Source organism: Papilio xuthus, unplaced genomic scaffold (genome assembly GCF_000836235.2).
Source record: "Papilio xuthus unplaced genomic scaffold, Pxut_1.1 DF827542.1, whole genome shotgun sequence".
Lineage (NCBI taxonomy): Eukaryota > Metazoa > Arthropoda > Insecta > Lepidoptera > Papilionidae > Papilio > Papilio xuthus.
In genome coordinates this window covers 328,609-346,434 of record NW_013531107.1, presented here as the reverse complement: position 1 = coordinate 346,434, position 17,826 = coordinate 328,609, and the positions used below count along the sequence as shown (strand labels likewise).

Genomic DNA, 17,826 nt, shown 5'->3' with positions numbered 1-17,826 from the left:
GCGTGCTCGAGAGTTCGCTGGCCGAGGCTTATGGTAGTTTCACACGAGGGCAGTACAATAAAGCACAACAGTAGAAAGTGCAGTGTTGTTCTTACTTGTACACTTACCAAAACACTACTTTAACGGATGTAGAGTCAGCAGAAATATTAGCGGTTAAGTAATAGTCAGCCGGACCGGTGCGATACCTCGGAAGCTGTGCTACGTGTCGCCTGATAAATGAGGGTAATTTTAAATATCCATTTTCCTTACGTCCTCTGTACATTAATGGTGGGCTGCTTTACCTAGTTTAAGTTAATAATAGCGTTAAATTCGCTATTGTAGCAAAATATAAAAAAAATGTTTTTGCTTTTTGCATTACTCTATCCTCGACAGTTGTGCCCTGGTGTGAAACTAGCGTTAGTTACGAGCAGAAAATCAAATAAACAGTCGCTTTTATATCGAATCTGATGCACTTGTAGCCTTGCGCTTTGCCGTGTGTTGTGTTAGTAGACAAGGTTGTCAGCTTGGCAATTGTGTAGAGAACTTGATTTGCAAGATATTGGAATTAATTGTTTGCGACCTTGTTAATGATAAGTTGTTTGTTTTAAACAAATGAATGAAACAGAGAATTGCTTTTGTTTCTTTAAATGAATGTAACATTTGGTTATAAATATTTCAACCTTAATTATCAAAACATGATTTTTTAAGTCTAATTTAATTTCTTAGTTATGTGCAATTTTATTATGTTAGTTATTGTTTCTTGGTTTAATCTGTGTTACCTATAATAAAAACTTTTCTTTCTTTCTTCTTTCTTTCTTCTTTGGTTATTATGCCACGTTTTTCATGAAGCATGGCACACGTGAGCTCTAATAATTATGAGATTAGTTTTCTTTTACTTTAATCCTTCAGCTAAAGTTAAAAAGCAATCTGTCATTAAATTTTCAATTTTAAGAACTCTTATTAACATTAATATGGTAAAAAAATACTTGAGTATTTTAATTACAATTGAATAGGAATCAGTTAAATTATAATAACTATCTATTAAATAAAATTAATTGATGAAAGTGTCAGAAAATAATGATATTTTGATCAAATTAGTTCTCACACAATTACGGTGTCACATAAAGACATGCTAGAACTGCTTATAATATGCTACCGTCTACATTTTACAACATTCTAAAGATCATTGGGTAACTTTCTCGGTGTATTAGACGAAAACAATCTTAGAATTAACTTAAACTAATATTAACAGACCACTTTTGTCTCGGAACAAACAAGGAAAAAAAAGTTTTGAAGTTCAACCTCCTTGGGCGTTTGTTTTGGCCGGTCTGTTTGCCATTCATTAGGCGACCGAGCAATTTGAAACGATCATAGGTCCCGTGTGACTGTGATAATGTCACTGTCACCCGCAAATCGTGAAAACCGCCAGTTTGCGACTTGTCTAGACTAAGTATATAGATGCGAGTAATTGTATATCATATTTCTGTGCAGCCGATAAAGAGTGCTGATGTTAACTATTGGCCTAGTCAAATTTCAAATGGACTTTCACGATTTGAAGGTAACATCTCTATTGATTCTAGCGGTTTGCGGCTATTGACAATGAGCGGTAGTTTAGACGTAGCTACGTGATCAGGATAATGATGGAAGCGGTACGACTCCCAGTTCGTTGCTCCAATTTTTTTTACTTCATCTTGTGAATGAGACTGAAGGGATATTGGCGTGCTGGGCCGCTATAGTAAAAAACCTACGTCTCCTTTGTGAAGCCGAGATAATGAATTATTTATCATTTTACATTTAAACAAAAAAAACATCCTAAACCTGCCGAGGAAACAAAGAGTAACAAGATTTCAAGGGTTATTATTTTTTATTTTATCATTAAGAAATTACGTGTATTTTAAAAGTGACTTACCGTAGGTTTCTGCGACCATAACCTCGCCATAATATAAAACATATAGTCATCTCTTTTAAACGGGTATATTGGTCACAGAAACCAACAGTAAGAAATATCTGGTAAACGCAGTGTAACTATAAGATGAAGTTATAAAGTTATGCGTAAAAAAAGTCCTCGAAAACATGTTTTAAATTTCCAATATACTATGCTACACTTTAAAGTGCGTATTCCATATGCCGGTGTGAAATCGATGTAACTGGGTGTTCTCCCGTATCGCGTATGCTTCGCATGCAGATGTCTAGGGCATTAGCAGTGACTGTCGAGCGTGGTCGTCATTTTGATTACCAGTTGCGACAAATTGTCGCTCGGTCGCTCTATTTCGTATGTGATCTGAATACATACCCTTTCGATATGTCGATATATCTTTATAATACAGTTAAACGTAAGCCTGTTGGTTATTTAACCGTTACTTTTCACGTACAAAAGTTAACAAAAAACTTGGCATAAATCTTATTCTTAAAAAATGGAGTATTTACAGGTATTACGACTGTGTAAACTTACGGTGGCATGTTCTATTGGAAGTAATTTACATCAATACAATCGGTTCATAAAGCTTAAAACCGCTTTTGTCAATCGACGGATATTTTTATTGTTTAGAATTTTTAAAAAAACTATTGGTACGTGGTATTCCAAATTCAAAATGTTTTTTTTAAGCCTGAGAACGCAATTACAATGTTATCTTGCTTTTTACTTCTTTCTTATATTGTAAATACGAATGTTTAGATGGATGGATGGATATATGGATGTTTGAAGGTATCTCCAGAACGGCTGAACGGATCTCTATAAAATTTAGCATAGATGTAGAATATAGTCTGGAAGAACATATAGGTTACTAATTAAGTTTTTTTTTAATTCCTCGTGAACGGAGTCGCGAATGACAGTTAGTTGTGTTATATAATAATTTACCTTGTACCAGACAGGAGTCGTAGTACCCCTTTGGTAATCATATTCCTAATATAATGAAATATACAAAGCTTTCGACTTCCTAAATAATATGAATAATATATAGTCTGCTAATGAAGTCAGTTCTCAATGCATGGAACAGGTAAACTTTCGCTCTCTCGCTTTCCGGAGGGTACGGGGTCCCATTTAAACATTCCCAGGGGGTGATAAGGTGTAGGGATGTATGCCGGTTAATCAAGTAACGTGATCCGTTTACTACAGTTCTTGATATTGTCTAGTGAACGAAGTGTGGAATATTGTAAGCTCATTATTTGTCGAGATTAGAAGTTCAGGAGTGCGTAAGTGGTTTTAATATGTAATGTTATGACGTTGTTATATGTGTTTGTATCATGATACGTGTTAAATATACTTAATGTATTCATTCAATCTTAAACAGAATTGTTCCTCAGCCTCTATGAAATATCAATTGTTTACTTATGAGCACAAATTTACTATAATTAGGTAATGAGGTCATCCCATAAGACGTCCAGATCGAGACATTCATTATAGAATGCGTCCTGGCAACTAAGAATTTTTTATGAAGAACAATATTGTTAACAGTGGTAGAGCCCGCTTTAACATCTTCGCACGAATTGGCCCGGCTCGCCCGGTGAGATACCGCGACCACACAGAAGACAAGCGTGAAGTCTAAGAAATTCCGCGTTTCGTCTGATGAGTGTGCGTCCCGGAGGCCTAATTTAGTCCTCTTTCTCTTCCCATAGTATTTCTTATAAGGAAACGATGAGAAGTGAAAGTGGACTTTCCGGATGAGAGGATGCATGGAAAGGGAAAATATTTTCTCTCTGTGCATCCTCTCCTTCGTCGATTAAAGGTAGGCAACGCATATGCAATTGCGTATGTCTATGGGCAACGGTCGCTTCGCTATTTCAGCGATTTCAGGTGGCCGCTCGCTCGTTTGCCACCTTATAATATAAAAAAAATATTCATCACAGATCACAGATAAGTAAAAGTGGCCAGTGCTATTTGTATTAAATTGCAATCCGTTTTAACAGATTCGTAAAACATAGATATTAAATCATATTATTAAGTTGTAAGAAATAAATTATGATTTATGAACACTTTAAACTTACTTGTCTAAGGATTTCCTTTGATATCTAATAATGTGGCGTTTATAGGATTAGAAATAAGCATTTCCGCTACAATTTCTCGAGTTATTTATGTTAAGGCGTTAAGTTTTTATTCAATATCCCTTCAGTAATAACTTATTTCCGTAATTAAGTTATAGTTCTACTTTTCACATGTCGCGCGCGTTTACGCTTAGGGTTGCCAGGTGAGTGTAGCGTGTAATTGCATAATCATTCCAGTGTTGCTCATTTAAAATATTTTAGTAAACATAGTAATTTTAATCTTTATAACTTTCTATATTTAAATGCGAATTTTAGATTTACATTTGTGACAAAAACGAACACTAAAATGACTATTATTAAATATTTGAGATATTTAGATTACATTTTGATTATGCTATGATATTGGCTTATATGTCTTATTTGTGCATCGTTTTTTTAATTTGCTATAGAATAATTAAATAAATATTTTTGGCAACCCTATTGCCATCGTTCATAAAACGAGCAGTGTTTCATAAACAATTAATATTCGTAGACTGGAACAGTTCGCGGTATCGCGGCTGCGATGGAATTAGATCGATCGCAATGCAGTGAAATTGGAAGCCTCTGCCGGTGCAATACACTATACCTATAAAGCACACTGTACTGCATTATGTGTTTGACTCCCTTACTGGTACTATGGTATCAGATTTCATTGGTTTTTACGAGATTAACTTAAGAGTTTCGTATTTATTTTTCCTTATGTAATTTTTTACCATACTGATTATGTTTGTAGGATTAACCGTGGGTTTTAGAGAATAAAATTCCCGTTTAAAAGATATTGTTATCTGTTTTGTCAAAGATAACGATACATTTGATACTGAGATTTTTGTCTCAGAAACCAACGGTATATTACATCCATTGATATCTCTATTGAATCGATTATGACCAGTGAAATATCTTTTGACATTCTGGTTTATTTTATAGATACGAAACTTTTTATATTTCTTTTTACTTCAAATTTTTATGTTTTCATATTTAGAATGTTTTATTTTATTCTTCATTTTTCTAATTTGAAAATTGAATCAGTTTTAAATAAATCTTCAAACAGTGCGTGTTAATTAGTTAAATTACCTTTTCTTTTCCTCTTTTTATAATATTTTATTTTTCATTTTTATTATTATATTATTTCCAAATGTTATCTAAACCCTATCGCTCGTTTCCTTCCTCTTTACTTTCCGTCGTCTTTATCCAGTTAGTAACTGTTTAAGAACTAAACAAGAATTGTTTAAGAATTAATTAAGCGTCAATAGCCTAATGGTTAAGGGTACGGATCTCCGATCAAGAGGTTGGGGGTTCGAATCCCGCCATTAGACTATTGTCGTAAACCATATCCTAGCACAAGCCTAGAGGTTAATTGGAATGGTAAAAGAAATATTAGTAAATTTACAAAAAAAAACTGCTAATATTTTCATAAAAAAAATTAAATGTAGAGTCTTAAAAAAATATCCGTCCAATGAAAGATAATACTGCCAAGAAGTTGTTATAATCTTTGACCTATAATATACGACGTTTTCCCTGAAACGAAGTCTTGTATACAAATAGATAAGCGATATCGTATCGTTAATTACAATTCAAAATTATCTTTGACGAAAGACTTTGCTTGAACGCGAGCATACATTATTTTGTGCTAAATTGATTAGCGGTCCGTTTGCATAATTTATATATTGCTCCGAATATTTTAATGCACGGAATTTAAATCTGGGTTTTGGTCATTTATTTTTAATTTAATTGTGGCAGACATCTGATTATTCCGTTAGTATTTTGCAGATTTGAAGTGGAAATTTACTACTTATTAGACTAATTTCATTGCTATATCCTAGATAATAATAAACAAAGGGTTTCCATAAATATATACAAAGTTTAAATACCACGACCACACAGAAGACAGGCGTGAAGTGGAAGCAATTCCGCGTTTCGTCTGATGAGTGTGCGTCCCGGAGGCCTAATTTAGTCCTCTTTCCCTTCCCACCCTTTTTCTTATAAGGAAAGGATGGGAAGTTGAAGAGGACTTTCCGAATGAGAGGATGCATGGGAAGGGAAGATATTTTCTTTCTGTGCATCCTCTCCTCCGTCGATTAAAGGTAGGCAACGCATATGCAATTGCGTATGTCTATGGGCAACGGTCACTTCGCTATTTCAGCGATTTCAGGTGGCCGCTCGCTCGTTTGCCATCTTATGATATAAAAAAAGTTGTAAATTGTGACATTATAATTAACTGCTGACGCAAACAAGTTAGGTGTAAGTTAATCTGTGTAATCGTATAACTTGTTCTCTCTGGATTTTTTTTACTCTGTGCACTAATTTATTAATATGCTATATTAAAAAATAAAAAGAGCCGAAGATTTACATTGAATGTATTGTTGGGAAGTACAAGGATTTATGTGTGGCGAAGACAAAACGCGCCGAAATTGTATGCAAACTGCAGCTTGTTTGCCAACGAATGGCGATCTTATCTACCACGCCGTGTGCGATGAAAATCATTTCGATGTATACTTTATTATATGTAAAAATATATACTGAACCCTTGTGTTTTTAATCTCCGCAGGGATTCGGTATACATGATGGAAATCGGTTAAGTTTGTTTAAAATGATTTTGAACTTAACTAAACTCTATAAATTGATGGATAAGCAACGAAAGAAATGAGTACAAAGGTTTAGAATTACTTTGAAATAAGAATTCATATTCTCGTTTGATTCAACGTTTATTGTAAAATCAAGTCCAGTGCTAAGTTACGCTACATCTTATCGCGAATAGCTTACGTTCACTCGGATGTGACGTCACTCCACACGCCCTGTGCTCGTCTCTTGACCTTCACCTAAAAGTTTCCGTCCGGTATCGGAACTAATGGCCTTAGAATAGACCAGTTTTTGTCTGAGGAAATATATATTTTTTTATGATGGGTCATATTTAAATTATAATAAAAACATAACTCTTGTAATGATAAGATGTTAAAAGGTTAAGGTTTGTAATATTTTATTAAAGCAAAATATTTAGTTATCATACGTTAATTTAAAGACTTAGGTTACATAAATATCTATTAAACGAAGCGACGTTGAGTTATCACGCGTATATAAGCTTTTGGTAACTGAGTGAAGCAACACACTATCCTTTTCAATCTTTATTATTTTCCCTTCCTTTTTTCCTGACCATGGGAATGTTGAGAAAACGATAACCAGTTCTTAGTACTATAAGTATAATATACTTTTTTATTTATGGTCTGGGAAAATTCTAGAATAACGGTTGTTAATTTATAACTTGTGACCATAGACAGCGATGTCAGACATCGGTGCGGGCATGCGTTACTTCCCGAGCTGATTAAATACTGGTCGTGAGTCACGAGGTCGTCGAAAGAAATCTCGCTACCGTACTTGATACAATAAGACGATCGCTTGTACCGTTTTGTACCTTTTTAATTAACAAATTCTTTACTAAATTGATTGTTTAAATCGTATCGTCATCTCTTTCATTCTCTTTGACTAAACAGAGACAACACTATGCGATAAAACAAATGCCATCGGAATATTAGCTAAGCTTAGCTTATGACGTACATAACCCTAATAAGTAAGAGTTAACTTTATTATATACATCTTGGTTAGCAGAGAACACGGACTTACATTTCCAAGGCAGGAAATTACATAATTGTGCTCTATGGAACCGGTTGTAGACCTAGTTTTTTTCAGTATCTAGGACAAGCTTGTGGGAAAGGGGTGTAACATATAAAATTTATAACATATCTGAACCATCTATAAGTTAAACTGACTTCAATTTTACAATATTTATCTCTAGTCACTTCGGACACTCGTATAAGAAATTTTGAGGTTAGCTATTTATGGTAGAGTTTTAGGTGTTTAAGTAGCAATTATATTGCCTGATGAAGATTCTTTAAATTCTTCTAACGGTGGTAGAGCCCGCTTTAACATCTTTGCACGAATTGGCCCGGCTCGCCCGGTGAAATACCACGACCACACAGAAGACAGGCGTGAAGTGGAGGCAATTCCGCGTTTCGTCTGATGAGTGTGCGTCCGGGAGGCCTAATTTAGTCCTCTTTCCCTTCCCACATTTTTTCTCATAAGGAAAGGATGGGACGTGGAAGTGGACTTACCGGATGAGAGGATGCACGGAAAGGGAATATATTTTCTTTCTTTGCATCCTCTCCTCCGTCCTATGGGCAACGGTCACTTCGCTATTTCAGCGATATCGCTAGCTCGTTTGCAATCTTATGATATAAAAAAAAATAGGACCTTGATTGAATTTTCTTAATCTATGTATCCTTTTACCATATACCTATTATGAATTCTAAGCAATAATGTTAATATTATAATGTTTTGGAGTACGTAGGCGTTTTCAAACATTGTGTATTTCAACTCGCCGTATTTGCTATTCTCAATAACAATAACAGAAAGGCAAGCAACATAAAGTAAGCTTCAAAAGACAGCCTATGTTGTTACAACTCAGTTTGGGAATGGTTATGAGGCAATTCAACTACAATGATTATTTTCATCTTGTTAAAAGCCTACATGTAAGTCTAAAAGTAGATAGAAAACTTTGAAGTATATATGCAAACTCTTTTTAAAAATCGTATTTTGGTTCTCTTTGTTGGTTTTTTTTTGTTATATGCCAGTGACATTTTTAAAAACCAGCAAAACAAGTTCCATTAGTATGCTTTTTTACGTTATCGCATTAATAATTGTTTTTAGATTTCCGTTTAATTGCGAATTTGAATTGTAAATGTTGCAATAAAAACGTCTACTTCTCGAACGGAAACTTTAAAAATTAATGGTATTTGGAAATCAAAATTTTAAGTTTTAAGAAAAAATAACGACTCCAAAATACTTTCTATTCCAACTTCATTTTATATCTATTTGTAATTAAATTAAAAAATACTTCAGACTATTCTTTTGCATTTATCAAAAATAACGAAGAATAATTAATACAGAATCATATTATCCTCAAGATAATTTGTAGAGTTTCCATTACTTAAGGCTCTGTTCACACAATGTACAACCCGACCACACCCGGACAGTGAAGATCACGACCGGTGAGATGTTATGAGAAGCGGGACAACGGAATTAATATTCAATATCGGCTAGGGTTGGGAACTAAACCTATACACAAGGTATATGCAACATTTATGAGCTAAGCGACATATCTGTAGCATTACTAAGTCTATTTATTAGCTTTTTATAAATAAAAGATAAAACAATGACAACAAAATTCACGCCTGTCTCTCAGAGGCAACAATAACAGTGGTCCTTGTATACATCTCTAATCAACGATATCCATACATCTACGTTTGTATGTTTGTCGGTATCAAAAATAGATATTTTTTATTTTATTTTTTTGTAAAGCAGTGGCACTAAGATATAAATTAGTTTTGACTTATTTAATCATTTTAAAAAAAGAATGTTGGCAGAATGGAAAGTTCTTTACGGTTCCATTTTTAAAATTATTTGTACAAGTTCCAAAAGGATGAGAAATTCAATTGTGAAAAGAGGAAATGAATTAATAAGGAACCGTGTTTACGGGGAAAATATTTTGCCCCGTGACATTCAATTGTCAACATTGTATAATGGACAGAGGCAGAATTTTTTTATAGCATTTTATAAAACACAAATAATGTAATATAGAAACCATGATAGTACCTATCAATTAAAATCTTAAAAGAGAGGAAGAAACAATTATGACTCACTTATCCATTCTGATTGAATTTGGGTGAACAATATCTGTGTAATTTACCCTTTTAGACCCCATTAAAATATCTTTAGTTTCTAATGTTTTTAAAAGCAAAACTAACTTAAATAGATGATTGAGTGTAAGCTTAGTCTAGGCTTTTGCGTTTCCTTTTAAACAGGATGTGAGTTACATTTTTATTTGCAAACATCCTTGAAAGTTGGCAAGTTTTGCGAGTCGTGACTCACGAACCACGCAGTCGCTACCGACGAGCTCGTTTTGTGTCGTAAATTGTAAATAACTACCAGCATTCTCTTATGGTAATTGCAATATAGTTCAATATTGCATCGATTTTAATGTACGTCATAAAAACGGTTAAACATCGTAGTCTGTAGGCGTTTCTTTGAATGTTTACAGGTTATATATTTTTATTACCTATTTGTTTAACATATATTCTAATACGAGTCGACGTAATTCTGCCATAATTTTAATAGCGAATTCATATTTCTACTGACCAAACCTAAGTCGATATTATTATTAGAACATACTTGGTTTAATTTGCTAATATTATAAATGGGATTGATTGGATAGATGTTTGTTACCAAGTATCACCAGAACGGCTGCATGGTTCTCGCTGAAATTGGGCATAGATGTAGAAGATAGTCTGGAAGAACACATAGGCTCATACTTATGTTTTCTTTAAAATTCTGCGTTGACGAAGTCATTGGTAAAGTTCGTGCTTTAATAAATGTTTAAATTCGTTCAATTATTGATAAGTACGTGCTCCCGAACAAATTTGAAGATTTAATAAAAAGCAATTTAAGATAAATTTTTGGCGAAATGATGTTCTTCGCTTTAAACGCGAACTTATCAAACTTTTCTAATCAGTACCTTCTTTACGAGGTCTGCAAAATAAGAGCTTCTCGTAAATAATTTCCATTCGAATTCTATCTTTGACTCCGGAAACGTTTTTATGATTTGGAATTTGGGCTCTGATGGTAGGAGATAAAGTCTTTTTTAGGATGATGGTGCATTCAAAATATCTAAAGGTACTTAATGTTTTCAATTCTGTATAATCGGTTTAGTATTTCCAGAGTCCCGCGTCTGTAATTGGATTGGAGGAAGTTGGCCGTCGGTTCCGGGGCGAGACTTTCGATGGAGCCAACCGCATAAGTTGTCTATCGTTAGCTTCGTTTTGGAGAATTAATGTTTTCTCTACTAATTTCCTGATCCCCTTTCTAACAGTCATTTATAATCTATATAGCGTTTAATACAACAAATTCACAACATTCTTGAATCTATTTTATGAAATGAGTCTTACCTTACGTTAAACCTCGATATAAACAGCTCGGGTTGGCAATATGCTTTATAAAGTGCCATATTTCAAGTATGTAAGGAACTTGAACTTCGTAGATCTTTTAATAATAAAAGAAGGAAGCAGATGTTGCAAACATTTTATCGTCGTTCACCTTTTCGGGTCTCCCATATAACCTAATGTGCGCCAGAGGGGCACGCTAGTTAAATGTTCAGATCCCAACGTAAACAGCTTAAGGTCTATGATTTTTTTATCAACCCTATCAAGGGCGATATTCACTAGGAACAGACGCTGTTTTTAAGATGCTTCAAATCTTTACGTTTAAACACTTCAATTTTTTTCATTTAAAAAACATTCATAGGATATGTAATGCATTACATGCATAACATATTATATCAAAGATTTCGAAGATATTTGCGTCCCGGAGCCCTAATTTAGTCCTCTTTCCCTTTCCACCCTTTTTCCTATGAGGAAAGGTTGGGAAGTGGAAGAGAACTTTCCGGATGAGAGGATACATGGAAAGAGAAAATATTTTCTTTCTCTGCATCTTCTCTTAAAGGTAGGCAACGCTTATGCAATTGCGTATGTCTATAGGGAACGGTCACTTCGCTATTTCAGCGATTTCAGGTGGCCGCTCGCTCGTTAGCCACCTTATGATATAAAAAAATATATATATCGGAACAATATTTTTGTATAACCTTCAGCAGTGAAAACTGACGTAACATTATGGGTTCCCTAAAATCTTGAGATACTGTTTACATGATAACTTAGATGCTGCATCCATGATTGTGTTTGCTAGCTGATTAAGAAAATCCAATTTTTAAGATAATTGTCTGTCTGCCCGCAAGGCGGCGTTTGTTCCGGGTAATCTCCGGATAGACTGGACTGAGGAAAGGAAAGGCAAGAGGGCATTTATAGTTAACTCTCTTTTCTGCGCTGGCGAAGTCGCGTGCAAACCAGGGAAGAGAATTATAACAAAGATATTCAATTTTATTAGCTTCAGAAGCGCTTAAATATGTCGTATTTTACGTCGGGTTGTTTGCGGCGAAAGAACTTTTGTTCTGTCCCTTGAATTATGTCAGTGATAGTTGAATTTAAATTGTGAATTTATGTAAAGCACTCAGGTCCTTCCTTTACTCCTTTCTTATAGTTATCTTTTGACATAATATTCATTTGTTTATATAAACTAAAATTTCTTTATACGTGTCTGCATTTAATAAATTTATATTAGTTGATTTTGTTTCATTGGATTTAAAAAAAAACATAATAAGTAGCCTGTGTGTTCTTTCAGACTATGTTCTATATGTATGCCAAATTTTATAGAGATCCGTTCAACCGTTCTGGATATAACTTCAAACAAACATCCATTCATCCAAACATGCGCATTTATAATATTAGTAAGTTATCTGTTCTATTGACTCTACCGAATTTTAAATTACTGTAGATAATTATCAAATAAAGTAACGACAATAAAGCAATAACTAGACTGTATCAGATTACAATATTTATTAAAAACAAGTTGATTTTAGATTTGTTCACGCTTACACTTTTTTCTTTTAAAAAAATGGAAATCGATTGGGTTCAAGACGTGGAAAAATTGCGAGAAAAGTTTTGAAAAGCCTTACCCGATTGGTGCCCGGTCATTCACCCCACGCGGGGCGGAAACAAGTGCGACTCGAAATGAAACCCTTAAGTGATGTACTTCCTTACACTAGACTTTCGAATAGGATTGCTTAAAACCAACTGATACTACCCGACTAAAATAAATGAGTTCTTTAATATGTTAAAAGTCGAAGTTCTAAGTGTTCTCAAGTATTTATTCGGATTAAACGAAGGGCGCCATGCTGTCTAGTGCTGGTTATCGACTTTAGTTGACCTACAATTTATCTATGACCTTGAGATACTGATTACATTTAATCTACTTTTGCTTTTAGGTATGTGAAGATAAAGTAGTTAAATATACATTTTTTAAATTAACATTATAAATGACATTGGTTTTTTTTTTGTTAATTTACTATGTTTAAAACATCCTGAAGGTAATGTGTTAAGTTTTTAGCTCACACGACACATTGACCAACTTATCTCTGCCTATACCTATCTCTAGATCTCTAGACTAAAATTTATAGAATTTATTGGCAGTTACGTAGTGTAATAATCAGGTCGTTCGATCAAGCTTGAAGTTTGGTTAGTGCTCTGGAGTACCTCAATTTAAAGTTGACTGGAAGCGGTTAACAACAGCAAGTTGACGACGGTGTTGCCAGAATTGCTAACGATGTTCAAAATATTTGGCCATTGAAAATAAATATTATCGAATTTATAAGTTTTAAGAATAATTGGTGGGTTTCCATTGCCGATAGACCTATATAAAACATATTTTGACATATTTTTTTTTAAACGAGATTGATTTTAATTATATACGTTTTAGAAAAATGGGCGTGAAAATCCACAAGGCTAGGCGATAGTGAATTTGTTTTAAGGATCACAGTCACATAATTAATATTTTCTTATATATCCTATTATGTATTATGTATTATTCACATAATATTGCATATTTTCCTCGCAGCTTTAGATAGTCGACACTTGGAAACATGCCTCATCCGATACACTTTCCACTTAACACTTATTAGCAAACGGGCAGCGGTAAATATTTACAAAGCTCGTCGACAAACATTGTTACTTTGACGATTTGTCGCGCCGACACGCCGCTCGCCGGCCGCAATGACGTACATTTTTACTTGTTGGTGACAGGTGCTGAGTGCTTTTACTTTACTTATAAGTCAGCTTTCTTAATTATGTATAACAATATTGCAATCCATTCTCTTAAAACATACAAGTGTAATATTAAAATTTTATATCTTTGCGTACCTTAAAAAACTATTGTCATAATTCGTAGAAAAAAGTTAATACAGTTTTTATGGCATCCAATAAATTCGAATATATAAATCGCTATGTGTGTCGATTTACAAAAGGATATAAAGTACGCTTAAACAATATCGGCTTTCGGTGTTTGTTAAAGGATTAGTGGATGTTTTAGTTTCTCATGATCTGTTTTGTTTTGTTAACGAATATAGTTAATTTGTATAGTACATGAAACATAGTGGATTCCAACTATGCTATAAATATGTGTATTCATATGGTTCTTATAGAACTTAGGACATTGGCCCTAGATTAAATATAATTGTGATTCTTAACGTCACTAGCCTAAAGGTTAAGGATACGGATTTTCGATCACGAGGTCGGGGGTTCGAATCCCGCCATTCGACTATTGTCGTAAAATCATATTCTAGCACAAGCATACAGCTTAATTGAAATGGTAAAAGAAATATTAGTAAATTTACAAAAAAATCTGCTAAAATTTTACTAAAAAAAAATCTTTCAGATTTCCTGTTTCTTTATTTTTCAGGTTAATAAAATGTTTTTAAAGCCATCGAAATAAGCCGATAACATTAAAATGTTCAGTTCAAAACCATTAGTTTTAAGTACTATTTAAGTACTAGTTTAAGTAGATTAGAATTATTTAGAAGCGTTGAATCCTATAAGAGATTTCATTATTCTAGGATAATATTACCGGTATGATGTAAGTAATGAATATCTAAAAGAAACTTTCTGGGTTCTGAGCGAACCAACCCTCCTTGCAAAACTTATCGGTTTTCCGGCCCGTTTGGCAAAAGAGGGAAAGTTAGAATAAACGCTGAGATTCTGTATTTTATGGATATTTCTAACTGTATATTTTGTCGAAGAAAATAAGAAATATTTAGTTTTTATTTAAATAAATAAATACAATGATAATTTACTCTTAAATTATATTTTCATCTAAAAATGTCGTTATAAAAATTCCTTCTTTTTTTGAAAACAGAATTTATTCTTAAAAATTATCTCTTCAACTTTTTTATTCTATTAAAACCTTTTTTAAATTTGCCGCCCTATGTTTAAGTTGTCCGATAAGTGTAGGGTGTTTAAAAAATGATGAAGATAAGGAATGTTTTCCCGTTTGTCCACCGACATCCGACAAAGTATGTATTCCGCGAAAAATCTCTCGATGGGCATACAGTCGATGGGATGCCACGACCACTTCCCAAAAAGGCGAAACTGCATCAAGTCACAGTAGGGTTGGCGATAAAAAGTTATAACGCTATTTTAAACGAGCTTATAACGGTTAACTGCTATTTAAGGTTATCACTGACTATTCTATGTAAGGGAACGGGTAGCTGAAATGTTCTATTGTGTATTAATAGAACATGGCATCTTTGAAATTTTAGACATAATTTCTATAAGTTTTCGATGCTATATTAAAATAATTGAGGCCACAAATACATTCAAATTTAAGTCTAGAATCTACATTAAAAATTGATCCTGCATATAAATTTTCTTACAAATAAAATGCAATTTGTTACTTAAGTATTTATTGAGGTATTCGTTTTGTAGTACAAGTTATCGTTATAATAATAGTCGTTATTGTTAAACGTTATTTTTGATAGCTTTTATTTTTGCGAACTTCTTTAAAGTGTATTTTGGGCCTTACAAAGTCCGATAGTGGTCACGACGCAGTACCAATGCGTTCAGTGTCACCAGAAGCGGCATATCTAGTTTATGTACCAGTATTCTTATAATATGAACTAAATTCCCTTAAAGTTTTAAGAGATATATGTAGTAGAGATTTTATATGAAATTATTCCGTGTGTGTGTTCTTGTGGTGTGAAGTTTGGTTACGTAATAATCAAGTAAGTTTTTAATAAGTTTAAAATGAATTGAAATTAAATGGAATTTTGTAATATGTTTTATAGAAGTGCTATTAAAATTTAATTAGAAAATACTTTTTAAAAAGATAAATTTGCCAATTGCAAACATCATCATCATCAGCTCACTATACGTCCCCACCGAGGGGCTCGGAGCCTACCCTAAGTTAAGGGTAATTAGGCCATAGTCAACCACGCTGGCCAAGTGCGGGTTGGTTGACTTCACACATATCTTTGAATTTCTTCTCAGATATGTGCAGGTTGTATCACGATGTTTTCCTTCACCGTAAGAACGTCGGATAAATGTACATATGTAAATCGGAAATCGAAAAACACATTGGTACATGGCGGGATTCGAACCCAGGACCTGCAGATTACAAGTCAAGTGCTTGACCCCTGAGCCACCGACGCTCTTATTGCAAACATATAACATATTTCTCTCAACATAATAATGTGTTAATTAATTTGAAAATAAAAAAAAATTGTAAAATGATTCTTAATTGTAGATACGAAAATTCTTTGTAATAAATGTAACAACGATATTTAACAACAGATCTTATTTAGTTATGGATGCGTAGTTTTTATTCATCCATTGTATCCATACGTTTTACCTTTTTATAATGAGCGGCTCGTGTCTTGTGATTGTACGACCATAGTGCTTTTGTATATTTTATTTGTTGCCTGTCGACGACCTTTGTTAAACTTTTCAAGGTTAAATAAAGAACATATCTTTATGTTGAATTTTATTACAGTTTTTTAAAACAGGATAATACATTTCCTTTTAAAATGTTACCTTTATTAAAAAGCTAAACTAAGCAAGAAATTTTATTTTGTTGATAACAATCAATTATATTACACTAGCTGTCGCCCGCGACTCCGTCCGCGCGAAATTAAAAAAAAACTTAATGAGAAGCCTATGTGTTCTTTCAGACCATGTTCTATATCTACGCTAAAGTTCAGCGGGATCTGTTCAGCCTTTTTGGAGATAACTTCAAACAAACATCCATCCATCCATCCATCTAAACTTTTGCATTAATAATAATGTTTTTTAATAAACTAATTATATTTTTGTTTTAATTCACCGCGAACGGAGGCGCGGGCGATCGCTAGTTATATTATAATGGTGAAAGTACTATGAATAATTCAAGTTTTCAATTAGAAAGCAACAAGGATTTTTTTTTATGTTCTCTTCCTTAAGAGGAAAGACTCTTTGCCAAATTTTTTAATCATTATGTCAACTAATAATCGTCAAGAGAGTATAAAAATTTCTTTGTAAATCTGTAAAATAATAGCTACATTAACTTTTGTTCACGTCATATAAAAAATAAAACCCGAGAACATAAGATACGAAATCCCTTTATCTCTTTAATACTATAGGTCTTAATGTCGCGACTAATCTTTCTATTATTCCATCTGCTCGAGATTCTCCCAGATGGGAATTGAAATGCTGTTTGTGGTTTTGTAGTTTTATTATACACACAGCTGTTTGAGATTTATAAAGAATAGTCTGGAATAACATATAACCTTTAGTAGGTTTCGTTTTTTTTTAATTTTGCGCGGACGGAGTCGGGTTCGACAGCCAGTTGTAAATAATGCAAAGGTTTTGTTTTGTTTCAAATGTATTTTTTACATCTTTTATACTTGAGTGTGACCTAAAAATTGTTTGAGGTTAAAAAAAACGAAAACTCAACATATCAGTGTGTACGGTTGTTTTGCTGTCATGATATACAACAAATAATTCAAAACGTGCGTTGTACGAAACGTTCATCTTACCGCGCCTGTCACGCTGTTCCCGCCAAAATGACGGCGCGACGTGTGTCTATGTTGCCAGCCTGTTGCCGTTTTCACAGATAAAAAACATCAGCAGAAAAATGTTACGTTGTCTCAGTTTTCTCATTGAGAATAAAAGAGATGGATAATATAATGTATGTATGTTTCGTTAGTGGAAACACACGGTTAAGCGATGACGTGCCCGTATAAAAAGTTACGATCGGTTGCGTTCTATCTCTCGCATGTTAATATTCCGTATCCGAGATATTTCGCTGCTTTATCGTGCGAAGCTAACGTGTTCTTAGTATAATCCGTTTTCCCTTAAAAATGTATCA

The 17,826-nt window shown here is 33.6% G+C and overlaps 1 protein-coding gene across 1 annotated transcript in view; it reads left to right on the top strand.

Annotated features, from left to right (window-relative positions):
* Window positions 1–17,826, top strand: part of LOC106118982 (uncharacterized) — a 178,290-nt gene that overhangs the window by 1,151 nt on the left and 159,313 nt on the right. The window lies entirely within an intron of this gene.